At 44.7% G+C, this 21209-nt stretch overlaps 1 non-coding gene across 1 annotated transcript; it reads left to right on the plus strand.

The window, feature by feature from the left end:
- The first annotated feature begins 168 nt into the window (after window positions 1-168).
- On the plus strand, window positions 169-12275 carry LOC110504086 (uncharacterized). Its single transcript, XR_016491254.1, has 25 exons — window positions 169-422; window positions 516-688; window positions 864-985; window positions 1075-1131; window positions 1402-1515; window positions 1605-1703; window positions 1904-2087; window positions 2339-2482; window positions 2648-2844; window positions 3259-3471; window positions 3647-3789; window positions 3855-5430; window positions 5594-5670; window positions 7925-8045; window positions 8187-8388; window positions 8497-8669; window positions 8843-9287; window positions 9419-9613; window positions 9823-10674; window positions 11017-11073; window positions 11125-11134; window positions 11212-11383; window positions 11676-11768; window positions 11891-11972; window positions 12117-12275. It is a non-coding gene; the product is annotated as an uncharacterized LOC110504086 (transcript).
- The last annotated feature ends 8934 nt before the right edge of the window (window positions 12276-21209 follow it).

The raw sequence follows: 21209 nt of genomic DNA on the forward strand, positions 1-21209 counted from the left end.
CACATGATTTAGCGGGCAGTTTAAAATACAGGAAGTGACGTTTGACGACGACCTATCGCTTTGGCTAATAAACAACACTTTCGAAGATGATTTTGCAACGCAGTTGAACTTTAGCTAATTAATTTTATTTATTTGTTTAGCTAACGCATAATAAATAAAAACAATGTAGAATGCGAAAACGGGTATATTTGTTCTGCTATAAAGTTTCTGGTGCTAGCTAGCTTACAACAACTGGATGGCCTTTATTTTCATGTGTGTTTTTCAGCCAGTGCTGACCAGCGAACTCATCTTTTCGCATGTCAACATCCCTGGATTTTCTAAGGATGAAGAGAAAAGTGGCTCGATTACGGTTAAGTCCAAATGAAGAAGCGCAACTCATTCGAGAGGAACCCGAAAGGAGAAGGAAGCTGCGAATAGAACAGGTATACCGTATCTAACGGCTAGCAAACACTCACTGTCAGTATGCCAATGCATACACTGCCAAGTGCGGATCATTAACTACCACTCTTTCACAGGTGCGGGAACAGGAGCGGTATATCGCCCTGCAAATCCGCACGACTGCAGAACCCGGCGCAGGAGTTGAAGGAGGAGTGGGAGCGATAGCAGAGGGAGAAACAGGAGACCCTGCAAAAGTTCTATCAGGACAATCTCCAACTTTTGTGAGAGGGACATACGTGCCAAAGAAAATGTTAAACTTCTCAACCCATGTCTTAGCTATGTGTGATCCATTGCAGACTGCCAGTGTAATGTTACTGGGTTTTGTTGGAATGTTTAGGGTCATGGGTCTTGCCCCAGATCACAAAATAACTGTCTTTACTTCAATATACAACGGGTTGATCAAGGCACACTTCATGTTTCCCCAGAAGCCTGACTGTGTGACAATTGCACAGAAAAATTAGGAGAATAACGTTCGGGCAGATGAGCGCTATCGAGACGCCATCAAAGCCCTCAAATCACAGAGACAAAAAGAGGAGGAACAAAATCGGTGAGCCTATCCACTGGATTTTATTTGGCCAAACAAACATGGCATTTTTACTTTGTTTTATATTAATTCGTTTTTTCTTCTCTCCAAAGTCTTATTGAGGCTAGGAAGAAGGCCACCTCCCACCCCTTCCGCCCAACCCAATTGAGGTACAATACATGTTTAGGATTCGGGCACATTGTGACCTGTGGTCCGAACATTCAAAAGTTGTATTATGAACCTGTAGGTTTGGGATGGGAAGTTCATAATCAGATGCAGCATGAAACAATGGAATACAGAACCCACATAACATACTGAAAGCACACATTTAAAACTATTCCCTTGTAGTACGAGCTAACAACAGTCTGAATGGAGCTTATCAAAACAATACCAGAAAATATATTCTAACATTTTTGTGCATTTCATTTGACTATTAACAGAATATTGAGTCAAGGAAGCTACCTGGAGTGAAGAAATTGGACATGGATGCCTTCTCTGTGACCCACTATCACATGCCAGAGACTACAGTGGACAGGGAAGTTGACACAGCACAGGTAATCTACTCTTTTAAAGCTAAAAAATATGCAATGGCCCAGTGTGATATTTCTAATGTAACCAATGTGTTTTGTTCCCTCTGCCAAAGGCATGGGAGGTGGCAAAGGAGGAGGTGTGGTGCCTGCAGGAGCTAGGACAGGAGGAGCTTAGGGGCAACCACGTGCTGAGGAGGGAACGGCTCACACAGGTACATACTTCTACACAATCACGCTCAACTTGTTGAAGACTATTCAAGTGATAACATGGCAGAAAAGTTAATGTACAACTTTCTGCATTACGAGGCTAAATCTGTCCTGAGCTGTTAAAGGAATGCCTGAAATCCTTTCAATGCATATTGTATGCGTCAAGACCAAGACAACAGCAATACTTATGTTTTTCTGCTGTCAGGACCGAGAGCGCCTCCTGGTGGAGCTGGAGCACATGCATCAGACAGACCTGTTGAGGCGAAGGCATTTGATGACTCAGATGCCTGCCCAGATCTTCCAGCTGCTCTCCAAGAGACAGGAGATGAGGCGGGACTGGCAGAGGGACATGGAGTTCACCTTTGAGGACATGTACACTGGAGAGAGGAGCAAATCGGGATGAATTTTTCAGTGCTCTACTCTGGCCATGAGTACACAATTTGTTGGTCTTGCCTTGGTGCATAGATAAGTTGTTTTACTTGATTGAAATGGAGAGATTTACCTTGATTGAAATGGAGAGATTTACCCTATCCTAGACAGTAGTGTGGACACATCGTTATGACACCTAATTACCATTATTACGTTGGCATGGAGTTTGTCTATTTGTCTAATTAAACCTGTACTGCTCTCTTGCCTGCAGGAGTGAAATGTGACCTGGTACTGCAGCTGGTCCCAGAGCCTCTCCCAGCTGTGTCCACTGGCAGCCAGGATGTAGACCTAGACCTGGAGGAGGCCACTCCTGACCTTACACCATCGGCTGGGGCAGAGGAACAACTGGCTGAAGGTGAAGTGATGGATGACATTCTGATGTTTGACTCTGGCTCTGATTAATGTCTGAATTACTATCAGAAGATGATCATAGTGTTGTCAAAAAAAGGTTATGCAAACTGTAATAAATGGAGTTGGATCATGTGCACAAAGTTAACAATTATTTTGCCTTTAATGGTAGAACCATCCAGGCCTCTAGGTGGTGCTCCCAGAAAGGCCTTGAAGAAACTACTGAGCCGCGTCAGGTCACAGAGAGACCAGTGGGGCTACTGGAGGCTGGTTGACCCCACGTCTGACTGCCAAACTATTCAGACAGCAGAGTTCTACACGACTTCAGATGGTACGACTAGTCAGGTTTTCTGGCCAGCGAAAAGCGGGGCCGACCGTTAACCACTAGTCCCAGACTCTCTGACCCCTCTCAGCCAGCCCAAGGTTAGTGAGCCCTTAGTATTTGCTACCAAAAGTTGAAGGGTCAAGAGAAGCATTGATTGAGAGAATAGTGTCCCAGTGTTTGTTTGATTATCCAACAGAGGAGTACAACAGAGGAGTACATAGTAGCTGGTACCCTGCTCCATCCTGATAAACAAGCCATCAAGATCCACACATTTGAAACCGAGAGGAAGTGAAGGGTGTGTTTTTGTATCTATGTATTCATGCATGTCTATAACGTCTGTAATATTTCTGTCTTGAGGGGGATGTATAATAAAACAAGTGAATGTATTTACCTTTCTGGGAACGTGTCTCTAAAGCTGAACGCTCATAGTTTGACCTGTGGGTGCCTCTGTTTTCCAGGAGGAGGAGCCGGAGAGGCAGAAGCAGGAGCAGATAACCCTGCTACAGGATTTAGGGGAGAAGAAGATCAGGCTGGAGCTGCTGCTACTACTGCAGGAGGCCCGGGAAGAGAGAGCGCAGCTGCAGACGGCCATGGCCCAAGACACTGCTGCTGCATCTGGACCACCGAAAACACCAGCCCAGGACGTCAGCCCTGCTGCACCATCTCCTGAGGTAGGTGGATGTGGGTGGGATTGTGTGGATGTATCTGGGTCATGATGTAAATCAATAATAGCCTGAATTGAAGTTTTTAATATATTTCATGATGGTTTCTACACTTGAACTCTGTGTGTGACTGTTTCCACATGTAATAGCGACACTGACTTGTTCTGTGGTTGTCCCTGTGCAGTCTACTATACACTCAGCTGCTGAGGATGACCACACCAGGAGAATCAGAGTATCAGCAGCATCTCGTAGGGTGGCAGGTAGCCTTGCGGTTAGTGTTGGGCCAGTAACCAAAGGGTCGCTGGTTAGAATACCCGAGCCGACAAGGTGAAAAATCTGTCTATGCCCTTGAACAAGGCACTGAACGCTAATTTGCTGTGGCTGACCTTGTAAAACCACACATCTCACTGTACCTATCTATTGTATGTAACAATGAAATTAACATATTCTGTTATGGTTGTTTTTGGGAATAACCCTCCCCACCCCCCATATTTTTCAATGTTTCCATTTCTTATGCTTCATAAGCAGTCAGTGGAAGAGACTCGCCGGCGTCTGGAAGAGTACCAACACACGCTAAGAAACCGCTATTCTGGTAAAACTACGGCAAAATGTCTACCTCCTGGTACCAAAGCCCGTCCTCTACCACACTTTAAAGGAGGAATCATTCCACCAGTAGTGCCACTAGAACTCCCCTCTGTCTCTGCCCTTCTCCCCTGTCTCCCTGTAGCACTTAGTACCCACTCTAGAGCTTACACTCCTCTGGACCTCCCCACACCCTCCATCTTGGCTCAAACTCTCTTCCTTCCTGGCACAACAGTCTGCTCGCATATCAACTCCAGGGCCTCTCCAGTGCAGCTAGAACCCACCGCTAAGAGACCAAAGAGCTGGTTTTTCTGCTTGGCTTCCGGACAATGTGTTTAGTAGGGTCCCAGAGGACATCCCTGAGAGGCTACTTTCCCCCTCTACCTCGTTGGATCTGCAGACCACATCCTGTTTCCCTCCACTCTACGCCACACATCCCACTCCCATCAAAAACTGACTCCATCCCAGCCATCAGCCCAACCCTTTCAGAAGAGTCAGCTACTCTCCCTGGGGTGGCCCCGGTGAAGCCTGGGCCTATCCTGCGGGCCTCAGCCAGGTCTGTGGAAGAGGTGGAGAGGCAGAGGCAGGAGATACGCGAGGCCCAGTGTTGGGTGGAGGCCCAGAGGGAGCAGGAGGAAAAACGGAGATGGCTGGAGGAAGAGCAGAGGAGGAGACAGAGGGAGGTGTTACAGGCACTGCTCACTGCTGACGACTCCCCCAGCCTGGTCCAGAGATCGCGGATGGTTTTGGGTCAGAGCGTGTCCATCGGATGGCAGCTCTCCTGAGGGCCATCGAGGAGTCCAATGGGCAAACATCATCTGTAGAAGCTAATCCGAGCCAAGACAACACACTCAATGTCCAGAGTTCACACCCAGACAGACCCGCCCCTCACCAACTTTCCCCACCACCACCCCCGAGCAGCCAAACCCCCGGTGGCCCGCGCCAGGCTGGCCGTCATGGAGATGACAGAGCAGCATGAGCTCAGTGCCATCCAGGAGGTGGAGACGCCAGCCAACACCAGCCTGATCACAGGTCGGTCAGCCAGCCACACCCTCAGGGGGCACCATACACTACACCAAACGTGGCGGTGGTCAGCTCTGGTAACCACTTGTATACATTCTTCATAAACAAGCGTGTATCTCTAACCAGCTACTATGTGCTGTGTCCAGAAGGGAGTGTGAGGCTGTCTTGTATTGAAAGGGCATTCCCAGAAGAACAGGACCACTTGGCCCACTCTGAGAGAGGTCACTCCAGCACCTTTGTGTTCAGTGCAGGGGAACACACAGCTGGGAGTGAGACATTAAACCTGGTCTGGTAGATCCAGCAAGCTATCCTGGAGAGAGAGAGAGAGATTACAGCTGGAGGCTGGTGCCTCTCCTGAACCTGGTAAGGAAAGGAGGAAATTGATGAAGGGGAATAGGGAGTTACCTTATGCCAGGATGGTTACCACAGGAGTATAGGACAGGGATCCTTTCACTTAGATTTAGACTGATGGTCATGGTGTCCTCTGACATTTTCATTCACTCTAATCCAACTATTATTTTCCTAGATCCCACCCCGGTCTGCCCAGAACAGTCTCAACACTCCTCTGAGTTTGGGAGAGGTGTCCCTGGAAAATCTCCTGAGGCAAGTTTAACCCATGATTTATGTCAGGGTTTTTACTGATTTATATTTGGCTCCCTCACAGGTCCACCATATTGTGGATAAATTGAGGAGTTACCAAATCTGAGTGTTTGGTCTGTCCTACAATGCCCAAGATATGGATTGAGAATAAGTTTGTTGTATTTGTGTGTCTTGTGTTCGTGTCTGGATTTCTCTTTCCTTTCTGAGCCATGATGTAAATCAATATTGTCCTGAAGTATATTTGAAATATATTTCATGATGGTTTCTACACTTGAACTGAACTGTGTGTGTGTGTGTGTATTTTCTTTCTGAGCCATGATGTAAATAAAATATTCCTGAAGTATATGTGAACATATTTCATGAGGGTTTCTACACTTGAACTGAGCTCTTTCCACAGTATTATTTACAGTGCATTCGGAAAGTATTCAGACTCCCTTTTCCACATTTTGTTACGTTTGTTAGGTTCTAATTATCAGAGTAAGAACTCGACGGACACTATGAAACTTAAACCAAGTTTATTCTTCCCAAAGGATCGAACGGCTGAATCGACAAAAACATGTTTACAATAGTGGTGGTATATATATACACCACTTTGGGTGGAGTCTCCTCCTCGCTAAACATTGTATATTTATTGCTAGGCAGGAAACTAAGTGAAATGGCAAACTTTTCCTTCTCCCTTAACCTGACCTGACCCCCTTCATCACTAATCCATGACACTCTCTCCTTTTATCAATGCCTGCCACATGATCGTTTTCTCTACACTCAGTACATTCCAAGCTTAATTGCACACACCATATACTTTCCTCCTACCATTAACTTCTGGTGTAGACCCTCTAAAGCATAGCACTCTAGAATACATGATAGAATCCATCACGTTACAGCCTTATTCTAAAATTGATTACATTTTTCCCCCCTCATCAATCTACATACAATACCCCAGAATGACAAAGCAAAAACAGGTTTTTAGACATTTTAGCAAATTTATAAACTGCTAGCACATTTACATAAGTACTCAGTACTTTGAAGCATCTTTGGCAGCAATTACAGACTCAAGTCTTCTTGGGTATGATGCTACAAGCTCGGCACACCTGTATTTGGGGAGTTTCTCCCATTCCTCTCTGCCGATTCTCTCATGCTCTGTCAGTTGGGACAGACCCTTTACTCAGACTTGTCCCGAAGCCACTCTTGCGTTGTCTTGGCTGTGTGCTTAGGGTCGTTGTCCTAAGTGCCCTGGAGCAGGTTATCAAGGATCTCTCTCTGTACTTTTCTCTGTTCATCTTTCCCTCGATCTTGACTAGTCTCCCAGTCCCTGCCACTGAAAAACATCCCCACAGCATGATGCTGCCACCCCCATGCTTCACCGTAGGGATGGCGCCAAGTTTCCTGCAGATGTGATGCTTGGCATTCAGGCCAAAGAGTTCAATCTTGGTTTCATCAGACTAGAGAATCTTGTTTCTCATGGTCTGAGTCTTTAGGTGCCTTTTGGCAAACTCCAAGCGGGCTCTCATGTGCCTCTTTTTTTTTCTGAGGAGTGGTTTTTGTCCAGCCACTCTACCATAAAGGCCTGATTGGTGGAGTATTGTAGAGATGTTTGTCCTTCTGGAAGGTTCTCCCATCTCAACAGAGGAGCTCTGTCAGTGACCATTGGGTTATTGGTCACATCCCTGACCAAGGCTCTTCTCCCCCGATTGCTGTTTGGCCGGGCGGCCAGCTCTTGGTGGTTCCAAACTTCTTTCATTTAAGAATGATGGAGGCCACTGTGTTCTTGGGAACCTTCAATCCTGCAGAAATATTTTGGTACCCTTCCCCAGATCTGTGCCTCGACAAAATCCTGTCTCGGAACTCTACTGACAATTCCTTTGACATCATGGCTTGGTTTTTGCTCTGACATGTACTGTCAACTGTGGGACCTTGTATAGACCGGTGTGTGCCTTTCCAAATCATGTCCAATCAATTCAATTTACCACAGGTGGACTCTAATGAAGTTGTAGAAACATCAAGGATGTAAATAAGGTATTTTTAGTCTAAATTCAAAAAACCTGTTTTCGCTTTGTCATTATGTGGTGTTGTGTGTAGATTGAAGAAAAACATGTATTTAGTCAATTTTACAATAAGGCTGTAACGTACAAAATGTGGAAAAAGTAAATTGGTCTGAATAGTTTCTGAATGCACTGTATTTACAGTTGCTATGTTATCAAACCTTGTCTAACCCTGGTTTCTTCCCCTGTGTTGTGTCCCTGTCAACGGTTTTGTCCAGTTGGAGAGCCTGTCCTTCCAGTCAGCTGGTAGACCCTCAGAACCAGACTACCTGTCCTCCACCACCATCTCTTCTGGCAGCTTCGCCACCACTGACCCTGAACACACCTCCACCAAAATAGGTGTGTGTGTGTTTGACTTGTTTGTAAGCCTAATTAATTGAGTATCTATCCAGGCCAGTCATGTCAGAAATTCTATGTGATAGTTGCATTTAAAATGGAGAAATCTAATCCCCTGTTGTATTTCCCCCCACCCCCTATAAGACTCTTTTCTGCTCTTGGCTGGGTTTGGAAGAGGGAAAAAATCATCGGTCAATGGCTCCTCTTCGCGAAGACGCAGTTCCTGTAGGGACGTATCTGGTCCTGGGTCTCCCATCTCAGACTCACTCCTACACAGCAGCAGTATCCAGCGCATCATAGACAAATATACCAGGGAGCTCTCTCAGTTCTGATGGGAACCAGACGGGTACACACAATTTGAATCTTTCTTTTTGATTCCAGTATCCTATTTTAGGGAATTTCCAAACAGCAGCCTCTTACAATTCCCCTTCCTCCCACCCACGTCCCTCTGCAGTGATAGAGGGGTCAGTGTTTGAGGAGCCCAGCTTCTCTGTGTCCCAGCAACAGCAGAAGCCCTGGTCAAAGCAACTGCAGGAGAATGAGGGACCAGACAGGTCACCTGTGTGGGGGGCCGACCCACACACTCTCCCCTTGGACACAGAGTCAGGAGCTGAGAGGCACGACCAAGTGGGTTCATTCACACCCTCACACTCCATTCAATGGCAATATGGGTTCAGAGTAAATACTAAAATGTTGTTGTTTTAGTATCTATCTATCTATATCTATATAGATATATTAAAACAACATTTTAGTATTTACTCTGAACCCATATTGCCATTGAATGGAGTGTGAGGGTGTGAATGAACCCACTTGGTCGTGCCTCTCAGCTCCTGACTCTGTGTCCAAGGGGAGAGTGTGTGGGTCGGCCCCCCACACAGGTGACCTATATATATTCAGGAATGGAACAGCACTGTCAACCGAGGCAGGACTCCACTATCAGCCCAATGATTGGCCAGCGCTTGGATAAGTCATCCTCACCGGGCCACAGGTGGGATTCGACTTTGAGCAGAATGATTGGCCAGCTCTCAGGTCAATCAACCTCACTGGACCATGGGTGGGATTCGACTTTGAGCAGAATGATTGGCGGACTCTCCAATCAGTCAACCTCTGTGAGACAGCTGATTGGTCAGATTCGACTGGACCAGTCATCCCAGTGGCTGGATAAAGGCCAGGATGAGAGCCAGATGATGGGGCCTCTGGTTGGAGAGCTGGATGAGTCTGCTGCGCAATGGAGTGGGAGCTCAGGTAACAGTCAGTGAATATGGATGGAATATTACTGTCTGCTTAGGGTGTGTTGGTTTGTGTTATTGCATGTCTTATTTCAGTGTGCAAGAGCACATTTCTTGCTAATGCTGTACTGAACCCCCCTACATTAGGAGCTGATGGGTCTAACTCCCTAGGCTGGGTGGATCTGAGAGGCTCAGGCCAGACAGGAGTGTCATCTGACCAAGAGGGAGCCCCTGAAGCCCATTCACAGAGCAGCTCCTTTCCCCCTGGACTGGAACCTCTGCCACACTACCAGTGCCTGCAGCGCTCTGGCACCAGTTCGCAGGAAGTAGACAGGACTGGGGGTAAGTCTATTCGAGATGTTTTCTAATGATGAATCAGGATTTCCTTTTTATTTTTATTTTTTTTACCTCATCCTCTTGTTTCCTACATCTTTGACGTTGACCCACCTAACTAGTATTCACCTTTCCTTCATTTGTTGTGATGGTATGGATGAGTTACTAGGTTCAGACTGTTAATCATATTTTACTATGTTCTGTCTCTGTGGATCCAGCCTCTGACTCCTTTCACCCCCTCCTGGATGAAGTCACACACAACGAGACAGCTGAACCCTCCATGACCTTTCACCTTCCAGAAGAGGACGTGGAGGGGCCATGTTTCCACGAAGAAGAAAGTGACCATGAAGCACTTGCAGGGGACCTTGAACTCTCTGCATGCTCAGAGGAGTTTGTGGACGACACTTGGTCTGTCACCTCTGACCCCTCTCCTGAGTGCCTGAGAGGAAGGGAGGAACCACCTCCGCCCTCGCCTACCCTGCACGACTCCTTGTACCAGCTGACCACGTCCCAGTGCCTCCCTCATAACTCTGCTCTGGATGTATCCCCAGGAGCAGAGGTGGGGGTTCTGGCAGCATGTTCCCTCTCAGGCGCCTCTCTCTGTGAAGATGTCCCCACTTTGGACAAGCCACTTGAAGGCAGGGACACTGATATGGAGAGCATACCAGCACCTCAGACAGTTGACCAAGGAGGTGCTATTATTAAGGACCTGGGTGCAGGAGAGCCGGATGCCCAGCTATGTTCAGAGTCAAAGATCAGCCCTCCCATCTGGGAGAGAATTGTCATTACATATAATTCACTATTCAAATGTTTCAGACTATTGGTCCAGTGATGGGGTTGTTTAACGGATGTCACTCGAGACGGGCTTTGAGAAGGTGTCTTCTGTAATGCTATTAGTTGATCTTTGTGATTTGACGTCTTTCTCCTCTTTTCAGGTGGGCAGTGTGACGGGGATAATGGATTCCATGCTGACCCTGGTGAGCCTGACAGACACCACATTAAAGGACCACGGACTTGCTGAGGAAGGAGAGATGGATGAGGTATCAGACCAAGAAGGCATTGTGGAGAAGGTAATTTCCCAATGACCAGAGGAGTCTGTGAAGACTGAGCAACTGAATCTCTGCTGTAAACTCCTCCGCTGCATGCATTTTGTTGGGTAGTCTCTGACCTTAGTGTGATGTTTTCTAGGAATCCAAGTGGAAGAGGACTGGCCACCCCACATAGCCTGGTTCCTCTCTAGGTTTCTTCCTAGGTTTTGGCCTTTCTAGGGAGTTTTTCCTAGCCACCGTGCTTCTACACCTGCATTGCTTGCTGTTTGGGGTTTTAGGCTGGGTTTCTGTACAGCACTTTGAGATATCAGCTGATGTACGAAGGGCTATATAAATAAATTTGATTTGATTTTGATTTGACAGTGTTGCCAGAGGAGGATGCCAGCCTACAGGAGGAAGAGACAACCCCCTCTCATGCAGGTGAGAACCAGAAGACCTGAAACTTCTGACTCTTCTCTCTTTCCTTCTGAGTCCTTTCTTGGTCTGTACAAGGTTCCGAAGTGCTTTAAGTACATATGTGTATCCTTGTTTATACTTTTTTTCTCTTTCCATGGCAAGTGATGCTGCTGGAGTTCCAGTCGTGTCCCAGCATGAATCTACAAGAGGCCTTCCAGCAGAAACGCAGAGCCCTGATCCAGAGGTCTGCCCCCAAGATGGCTGAAGCCAAAGCAAACACCAGGGCCCAGTCTGAAACCACTGAGACCAGGGCCAACACAACCACCAGGGCCTAGTCTGACCCAACCACTGTTCAGTCATCCACTACTAAACCCAGGAGAGAGGGGAGGAGTGCAGAGTCAACCCATGCAGGAGTGGATGCCAAGCAGAAAAAGCATTAGCCAAAGCTCCAAACTCCCTTGCAGCCTCCCTTGCTAGGTAACAATGGATACGTCTAATATTGTGTTAACAACCAACCAACACGTGGCAACTCTTGGGGAAGGAATGGGGGGTTAGTGATGGGTCAAACACTTGGTCTTAGGGGTTGTACTGTTACTGAACAGAGTCCTCTCTTTGTCCTCGGTGAGTGAAGCCAAGCTGAAGAAGGTTGGGGAGGTGAGGATCAGCACTCCTGAGATGAGGAAACAGGATGTGGCTGACATGCGCCAGAGAACAGAGAGGTGATAAGTTCTTTCTATTCTGCTGGAACAAGACCCAACCACACATCATGTAAACGTGATATCTGACTCTGGTACCTAGGATGTTTTTTCAGTGCCACCCGTTTCTCTCATGGTCTCTGCAGGTTGTACAGCTGACTAGATGAGGTGAAGCTTCAGAAGGAGGTCAGGAGCAGACAGGAGGCATATGCCAAAGAGTTTCACAAGGTAACATTTAAAATAACCCAATTTTTAAACATGATACTGTATCTGGCATTATGTATATTGAATTAATTGAAAGTTGAAGTGGATTGATATACATCAACATTAGTCAGTTTGAATTGATATGAATTCTGTTTTCTCTCGTCACAGAAAATCTTACAGAAGCTACGGGCCAAGCAGTCTCCGCAATGATACTGACTATCAGTTTTATCTGTTGTGTGTTCTGTTTGCACTTATTTTGTACTTCCATGTGTATTTGTACAGTTTAATCAGTAATGTAAAATATATTTTTAAAGTGTGTATATAATCTGCATTGTCTATTCATCACAACTTACTGTGTTCACACAACAAAAGCAGCCAGTGCACTATTACACCTTGAATACTGTAGGTACACACATTGCATTATGAGAATGTTATGTTGCCTGTAAAAATATTTTTGTTTTAGGTTTTCATAGCCAATAAAGTTGCTTGTTGCTGATTTTGCCTATCCTTATAAGTTGTATTATGGGAGGCCACTTGAAATGAAAAGATTGGAAAACTTCTAAACTTGTCACACGAAATAAAGCCCTCCCACCATTTTAAAAGGTGATACACTGGGCATATTCATTACGTTGACGGAGACCTACCTGAATTTGTCCAATAGAAACTCCTTTCGCTGTTTGCTTCCATAATGAATACGCCCCAGCTCATTATACGGTGGTTTGTTGAATGTCTTATTGGCTTGAAGGGCATTCTTGAGCGTGCGTGATTTCCCTATAACACACAGTATATTTGCACGGTAGAATTCAATGGATATAGTTAATTCTTACATGTTCTATGTTTGAGCTGCTTTTGAAAGCAAAAGTCTAATTGAAAACCATTATTGGCATTGTTGAATTCGCTTTTCATAATGGTAAGCTAGTACTAAATAACTAAGAAGTCTGTTTGGTTGCCATGGCAACTACTGTTCCTATATAGTAAACTTGCTAGCTATTTCTAGCGGCAAATGTAGTTACCACTTAATCTGTATCCATGCCCATTGGATGCAGTGATCACAATATAGTAGCTATATATAGAACCAAAGTTCCAAAAGCTAAACCTAAAATAACGTTCGAAAGTTTTTGTCTGATGTGGATGATGTAAAAAAATATTTTTTGGTCACAACAGCATCAATGTAACACAACTTCAGACCGTCCCCTCGCCCATACCCGGGCGCGAACCAGGGATCCTCTGCACACATCAACAATCACTCACGAAGCATCGTTACCCATCGCTCCACAAAAGCCGCGGCCCTTGTAGAGCAAGGGGAACCACTACTTCAAGGTCTCAGAGCAAGTGACATCACCGATTGGAACTCTATTTAGCGCGCACCACCGCTAACTAGCTAGCTATTTCACATCCGTTACACTGGCATTGACAATTTAAATGGAAGGCTACTGAGGATGGTAGCTGACTATGCCCACGGCTATCTGTCATATCTTTAATCTTAGTCTAGAGGAAGGTGTTTGTCGTCAGGCCTGGGGGGAAGCCAAAGTAATTTCGCTACCCAAGAGTGGTAAAGCAGCCTTTACTGGTTCTAACAGCAGACCTATAAGCTTGCGACCAGCTCTGAGCAACTTTTGGAAAAAATTATGTTAGCAAATACAATGCTATTTCTCTCTTAAACCTCTACATCCCCACGGGATGGTTAAGCTAACGTAGGCTAATGTGATTAGCATGAGGTTGTAAGTAACATGAACATTTCCCAGGACATAGATATATCTGATATTGGCAGAAAGCATAAATTGTTGTTAATCTAACTGCACTGTCCAATTTACAGTAGTTATTACAGTGAAATAATACCATGCTATTTGAGGAGAGTGCACAATTAAGAACTTGAAAATGTATTAATAAATCAATTAGGCACATTTGGGCAGTCTTGATACAACATTTTGAACAGATAGGCAATGGTTCCTTGGATCAGTCGAAAACTTTGCACATACACTGCTGCCATTTAGTGGCCAACATCTAAATTGGCTGGAATAAGACATTATGGCCTTTCTCTTGCATTTCAAAGATGATGGTACAAAAAAAACAGTTTTTTTTCTTTGTATTGTCTTTTACCAGATCTAATGTGTTATATTCTCCTACATTTAATTCACATTTCCACAAACTTCAAAGTGTTTCCTTTCAAATGGTATCAGGTCCTGAGCTACAGGCAGTTAGATTTGGGTATGTCATTTTAGGCGAAAATTGAAAAAAAGTGTGGATCCTTAAGAGGTTTTAACAAATTGACAACAGCCTTTCAGCATGCTTAAAGAAAGGGACACTCAACATGTACTGTACTGACACAAATTACTGATGATTGGTTGAAAGAAATTGATAAGAAGATTGTGGGAGTTGTACTGTTAGATTTCAGTGCATTGATGTTATTAACCATAACCTGTTGTTGAGAGAACTTATGTTTAATGGCTTTTCAACCTCAGCTCTGAATATCAGCTCACGATATGGCAATCTAAAATAACTCAAAGGGTTTTCTTTAATGGAAGATTCTCTAATGTCAAACCTGTAGGGTGTGGTGTACCTCAGGGCAGTTCTCTAGGCCCTCTACTTTTTTCTATTTTTACCAATGACATGCTACTGGAATTTAACAAAGCCGGTCTGTCTATGTATGCTGATGATTCAACCATATACGTGTCAGCATCCACAGTTAATGATGTCCCTGAAACCCTTAGCAAGGAGTTGCAGTCCATTTTGGAATGGGTGGCCAGTAATAAACTGGTCATGAACATCATGAGGTCGAAGGAATTGTCCATAGAGCTCCGAGAGAGGATTGTGTCTAGGCACAGATTTGGGGAAGGGTACGAAAACATTTGGAACCACCAAGACTCTTCCAAGAGCTGGCCGCCCGGCCAAACTGAGCAATCGGGGGAGAAAAGCTTTGGTCAGGGAGGTGACCAAGAACCGATGGTCACTGACAGAGCTCCAGAGTTCCTCTGTGGAGATGGGAGAACCTTCCAGAAGGGCAAACATCTCTGCAGCACTCTCTGTAGCACAGGCCTTTAGGGTAGAGTGGCTGGACGGAAGCCACTCCTCAGTAAAAGGCACATGAGAGCCCGCTTGGAGTTTGCCAAAAGGCACCTAAAAGACTCTCAGAAACAAAGATGGAACTCTTTGGCCTGAATGCCAAGCATCATGTCTGGAGGAAATCTGTCATCATTCCTACGGTGAAGCATGGTGGTGGCAGCATCATGCTGTGGGGATGTTTTTCAGCAGCAGGGACTTGGAGACTAGTCAAGATCTAGGGCAAAGATGAACAGAGCAAAGTACAGAGAGATCATTGATGAAAACCTGCTCCAGAGCACTCAGACAGGTGTCGAAGGTTCACCTTCCAACAGGACAACGACCCTAAGCACACAGCCAAGACAATGCAAGAGTGGCTTTTGGACAAGTCTATGAGTAAAGGGTCTGAACACTTGTGTAAATGAGAGATTTCAGTTTTTTATTTGTAATAAATTTGCAAATATTTCTAAAAACCTGTTTTTGCTTTGTGGGGTATTGTGTGGGGTATTTGGGTATTGTGGGGTATTGTGTGTAGATTGATGAGAGCAATTTAATCCATTGTAGAATGAGGCTGTAACGTAACAAAATGTGGTAAAGGTCAAGGGGTTTGAATACTTTCCGAATGCACTGTAGTTAAGATGCAGCGGAACCAGAACAGAGCGGCACGTCTTGCTCCTTATTGTAGTCAGAGGGCTAATATAAATACTATGCATGCCAGTCTCTCTTGGCTATGTGTTGAAAATTCCTAATTGTTTGCATAGTCAACTTACGCACAGCTCTGCCACACACTTACCCCACCAGACATACCACCAGGGGTCTTTTCATAGTCCCCAAATTCAAGAAAGCGTAGAGTATTATATAGTGCCATTATTGCATAGAACTCCTTTCCATTTCATATTGTTAAAATATATAGTCTCTCTCTTGTCCGTTCGTTTGTTCATACAGGACACATGTTATTCAATTCCTGTCTCTCTCTCTCTCTCTCTCTCTCTCTCTCTCTCTCTCTCTCTCTCTCTCTCTCGCTCGTACAGGCTACATGTTATTCTATTCCTGTGTCTCTCTCAGGCAGAGAGGAGTCGTGTGGCCAAGCAGCTGCAGGAGCAAGACCTCCTGCTGGAAGTATCCAGGCAGAACCTCAGAGACACTATCAGCTAAAGTTAAATTGCAGATGGAGCTGTGGGTGCTAAAGCTAATACTCATAGGAATTAATAATCTCTATGAATGACGAATAAATAGGATCTCAATGATAATGCTACCACATCCTCTCTTTCTGCTCCACACGGAGACTCTGAAGGTTGACCACGCCGGACTTCTGCAGAGTTCCGCAGTTGCCCAACAGAAAGTTTTCACTCAGTGGGAGCTGTTGGATCGTACCAGGGGAGGTTGTGAGGACAGACAGGGACAGTGCAAAGACTGAGGTGCAGCTGCCATGTCTCTTAGAAAATACATACAAGGTTATTAAAACCTAACTGTGCTTTGCATTGTCTCTTTTTATAGTGTCTGTGGATGTCCTTAAATGTTACAGTATGTTCTTATCTCTCTGTCTTTTGGTCACAGATGTGCATTGTGGTCACCAAGCTAGAGGGTGAGAGGTGTGCTCTGGAAACGCAACTCGCTAAAGTCAAGGTATTGTACTGCCAAAGATCTCTGATGGGCCTCCACATTATGAAAAGGGTCTCCGCATTATGAAAAGGGCCTCCACATTATGAAAAGGGTCTCCACATTATAAAAAGGGCCTCCACATTATAAAAAGGGCCTCCGCATTATAAAAAGGGCCTCAGCATTATAAAAAGGGTCTCCGCATTATAAAAAGGGCCTCAGCATTATGAAAAGGGTCTCCACATTATAAAAAGGGCCTCCACATTATAAAAAGGGTCTCCACATTATAAAAAGGGCCTCCGCATTATAAAAAGGGCCTCCACATTATAAAAAGGGCCTCCGCATTATAAAAAGGGCCTCAGCATTATGAAAAGGGCCTCCGCATTATAAAAAGGGCCTCAGCATTATGAAAAGGGTCTCCGCATTATGAAAAGGGCCTCAGCATTATAAAAAGGGCCTCCACATTATGAAAAGGGCCTCCACATTATAAAAAGGGCCTCCGCATTATGAAAAGGGCCTCCACATTATGAAAAGGGCCTCCACATTATGAAAAGGGCCTCCGCATTATAAAAAGGGCCTCCGCATTATAAAAAGGGCCTCAGCATTATGAAAAGGGTCTCCGCATTATGAAAAGGGCCTCAGCATTATAAAAAGGGCCTCCACATTATGAAAAGGGCCTCCACATTATAAAAAGGGCCTCCGCATTATGAAAAGGGCCTCCACATTATGAAAAGGGCCTCCACATTATGAAAAGGGCCTCCGCATTATAAAAAGGGTCTCCACATTATGAAAAGGGCCTCCACATTATAAAAAGGGCCTCCGCATTATGAAAAGGGCCTCCACATTATGAAAAGGGCCTCAGCATTATAAAAAGGGTCTCCACATTATGAAAAGGGCCTCCGCATTATGAAAAGGGCCTCCACATTATGAAAAGGGCCTCCGCATTATAAAAAGGGCCTCCGCATTATGAAAAGGGCCTCCACATTATGAAAAGGGCCTCCGCATTATGAAAAGGGCCTCAGCATTATGAAAAGGGCCTCAGCATTATAAAAAGGGTCTCCACATTATGAAAAGGGCCTCCGCATTATGAAAAGGGCCTCAGCATTATGAAAAGGGCCTCAGCATTATAAAAAGGGTCTCCACATTATGAAAAGGGCCTCCGCATTATGAAAAGGGCCTCCACATTATGAAAAGGGCCTCCGCATTATAAAAAGGGTCTCCGCATTATGAAAAGGGCCTCCGCATTATGAAAAGGGTCTCCGCATTATAAAAAGGGCCTCCACATTATAAAAAGGGCCTCCGCATTATGAAAAGGGCCTCCACATTATAAAAAGGGCCTCCGCATTATGAAAAGGGCCTCAGCATTATGAAAAGGGCCTCAGCACTAACAGTGAACATACTTCGTGTTTGAATCTGACCATAGCTTTCTTAATTTCTTAACTTTGCATCCTGTGTGATTGAGGCAGGCACTCTGAGCTCCACCTTGCAGAAGCAGGAGGAAGAGAACAGGAGGCTCATGGGAAAGCTGGCTGCCATGGAGCACCAGCAGGTGAGCGATCCATTCAGTATCTACACACTGGGGTCACATCACTTTAAATCTGTCCATCCATAGTGAATGTGTGTTTGTATGTAACATACTTTCTCTATTATTTTATTTCATTTCCTCTTTCCCCTCACCTCTCAACTCATGGTGTCCTCTTTACCCAAATTGCTCAGCAGCAGGTGGAGCAGATGCTGAAGGAGCTGACGGACAGTAAGAACAACCTGGCCTATGAGAAAGGGAAGCTACAGGTAAGGACTTTACACATAAAACCAGTGATGGAAGAAGTACCCAATTGTCATACTTGAGTAAAAATTAAGATACTACTTGAGTAAAAGTGAAAGTAAAATACTACTTGAGTAAAAGTCTAAAAGTATTTGGTTTAAATATACTTAAGTATTAATAGTAAATGTAATTGCTAAAATATAAATTTGTATCAAAAGTAAAAGTAGAAATAATTTCAAATTCCTTATATTAAGCAAACCATGATTTTCTTGTTTCTTTAATTTACGGAGAGCCAGGGGCACACTCCAACACTCGGATATAATTTACAAATGAAGCATGTGTGTTTAGTGAGTCTGCCAGATCAGAGGCAGTAGGGATGACCAGGGATGTTCTCTTGATAATTGCGTGAATAGGACAATTTTCCTTTTTTGATAATCTTTCAAAATGTGTCAGGGAAAATATATGGAGTGAAGGTAAAGTAGTCAAAAATATAAATTAGTAAAGTACAGATAACCAGAGACTGTGGTGTCAGCCAGAGACGAGGCTCTGAAAGACAGCCAGACCCTGAGGGGACAACTGGACAAACTGCAGGAGCAGCATGGGAACAAGGTCAAAGGGCTAGTAAAATGGTTACCCAACCTGGGTCCTGGAGAGCTACAGGGTGTATGCATGCTTTTGTTCCAGCCCAGCACTATCTTACCTGATTCTGCTCTTTGTGCTTGTCCTGTAGCTGTGTGAGCTGGAGGGCTGGCTAGGTGTGTCTCGTCATGGTGGGGGCAGTGTGGCTCAGACCCTGGAGAATATTTTGGCCTCCCACTCCCGTCTGCAACACAACACTGAGTCTGTACAGAAGGAGGTGGGGAGACGAGAGCAGGAGCTAGCCTCACTCAGGAGAGATGGGTAGGTGTGTGTCTGTCTGTCTGTCTGTCTGTCTGTCTGTCTGTTGTGCATGTATATATGGGTGTATGTTTGAACAACCAATGTATTTGTCAGACTGCAGGGTCAGAGAGCGATTCAGAGGCTACAGGCAGAGGTGGAGAAGCTCAAAGAAAAACTAAATGGTAACTACATCCATTAATGAGTCATCAACACACATATACCCACAAACAGCTCTTAGATTTTAATAGTCATAGTAGTTTACAAAGATACATTTGATTCTCTAGCTGGAACTCTTGCATAAGGCCCTGGATGTGGCAAGGCTGGACAACAAGAAACTAGCCCAGAGTTTGGAGCATGTTGTGTTGGCCAACGGCCCTCTGCAGGCCAACCTAGACCGAGCCAGAGACCAACCCCAGAACACCATCACACAGAGGTAACTAATTAGGACTAATGTGGATAGTGGGGGTTTATTTTAGTGTGGTTTAATTATGTGAAAGCGTACATGGTTACTTAGCATGAATGTGACATTTATGTCTAAATTCTGCATGTCTATCAGAGAGACGGAGTTGGCTGAGGCCAGAACAGCGATTGGTCGATGATTAGAGCATCTGGAATCTATAAAGTTTCAGATAAGGATAGAGAGGGACTCTGTGAAGAGGCTGTCACAGAGAGAAATCTCAGAGGTACTGCACTCTCTCTCACACTCCATCATCAGTCAGAACTCTGAAGTATCATCCGGCCTCTTTTCTCAACACTCTTTATTTCTGTCTTTCCCTTCTATTTACGTCTCTCTCTTTCTCTTCAGTTGAGAAAAGCTCTTGAGGACTTGTCATCTAGGTCAGCTGACGTCTCCAGGGCAAATCGGGAGCTGCGGGAGAAGATGTCTGAGTTGGAGAAAGTGGTGTCCAATCGGAAAGCCCGTCTCAGAGATCAGAAGACACAGCTCAAGAAACACCTGGATAACAGAGCCACTCTGGGCAACTCTCAGAAAATATAAGTATCTACAGCACTGTCTAATATATCAAGTCAAAGTTCGTTGGTCACGTACACACTTTAGCAGATGTTATAGGGGATGCAGTGAAATGCTTATGTTACTAGCTCCTAACAATGAAGTAAAATGTCAAACACAAAGTCAACAACAAAAAAGTGAGTGCACACAGTTCATCATGCAAATGCAAAAGAAAGGTGCTTTCCTCTCGTATCCCTTTATCAACTCTCACTTATAATGCCATGAGTCTGCAGTCCTCTCAGCTTTTAATGCATTCTTTGTTTGGTGTTTCAGTGGTACTTCTTTACCACAGTTCTCCCAAAGTGACTCCATTAAACTCAATGAAAGATAGACTCTAGAGTGCTAGGAAGTGCTAAAATCACTGAGTCACTAGTATGTCTTAACTGCCTGTGAAATTCAGAGAATTGTCCAATCCGTAGGAGTAGGAATTACAGCTATTCATTAACTTATCAAATATTTAAGTCCTCACACCCTCTGAGAAAGCCTCTTAGATCTAAAAGCACTATCGGGTAAATGTTTGGTTCTCTAGAGGGGGTTTAAAGACCTGAGAATTTTCTCTGTTGCAGGCACAGACTATTCGCATTTTTCAGGGAAGGATATTTCTAATAAAAAGGAGGTATTGAGTAAATTTGCTGTACAAAAATCTCTTTGTAATGGCGATTTAAAGTCCTCCACCAAAGTTAACAAAGACGTGCAGAACTGTAGCTGGAAAAACATCATCAAGGCTGGAACCATCCAATTTTATATTTTTGAAATACGGTCACGACTTTGCCCTGAGCATTTTTATAAGCACACACCTTATTGAAACCTCTTGGTGGAAATGTTAAGCACAGTTATGTGAACCAAATAACTTTGTCAGACACTTTATGAAAATTGCCTGAGGTGTTTGTCTCAATGGGGTTATTCTGTGTCTTGTCAAAGAGAGTGGTGTTGTCTTACAGACAGTTACCCAGTGGCTATGGGGATGTGT

The sequence above is a fragment of the Oncorhynchus mykiss genome, chromosome 24 (assembly GCF_057628025.1).
Source record: "Oncorhynchus mykiss isolate SJ-2025 chromosome 24, ASM5762802v1, whole genome shotgun sequence".
Taxonomy (NCBI): domain Eukaryota; kingdom Metazoa; phylum Chordata; class Actinopteri; order Salmoniformes; family Salmonidae; genus Oncorhynchus; species Oncorhynchus mykiss.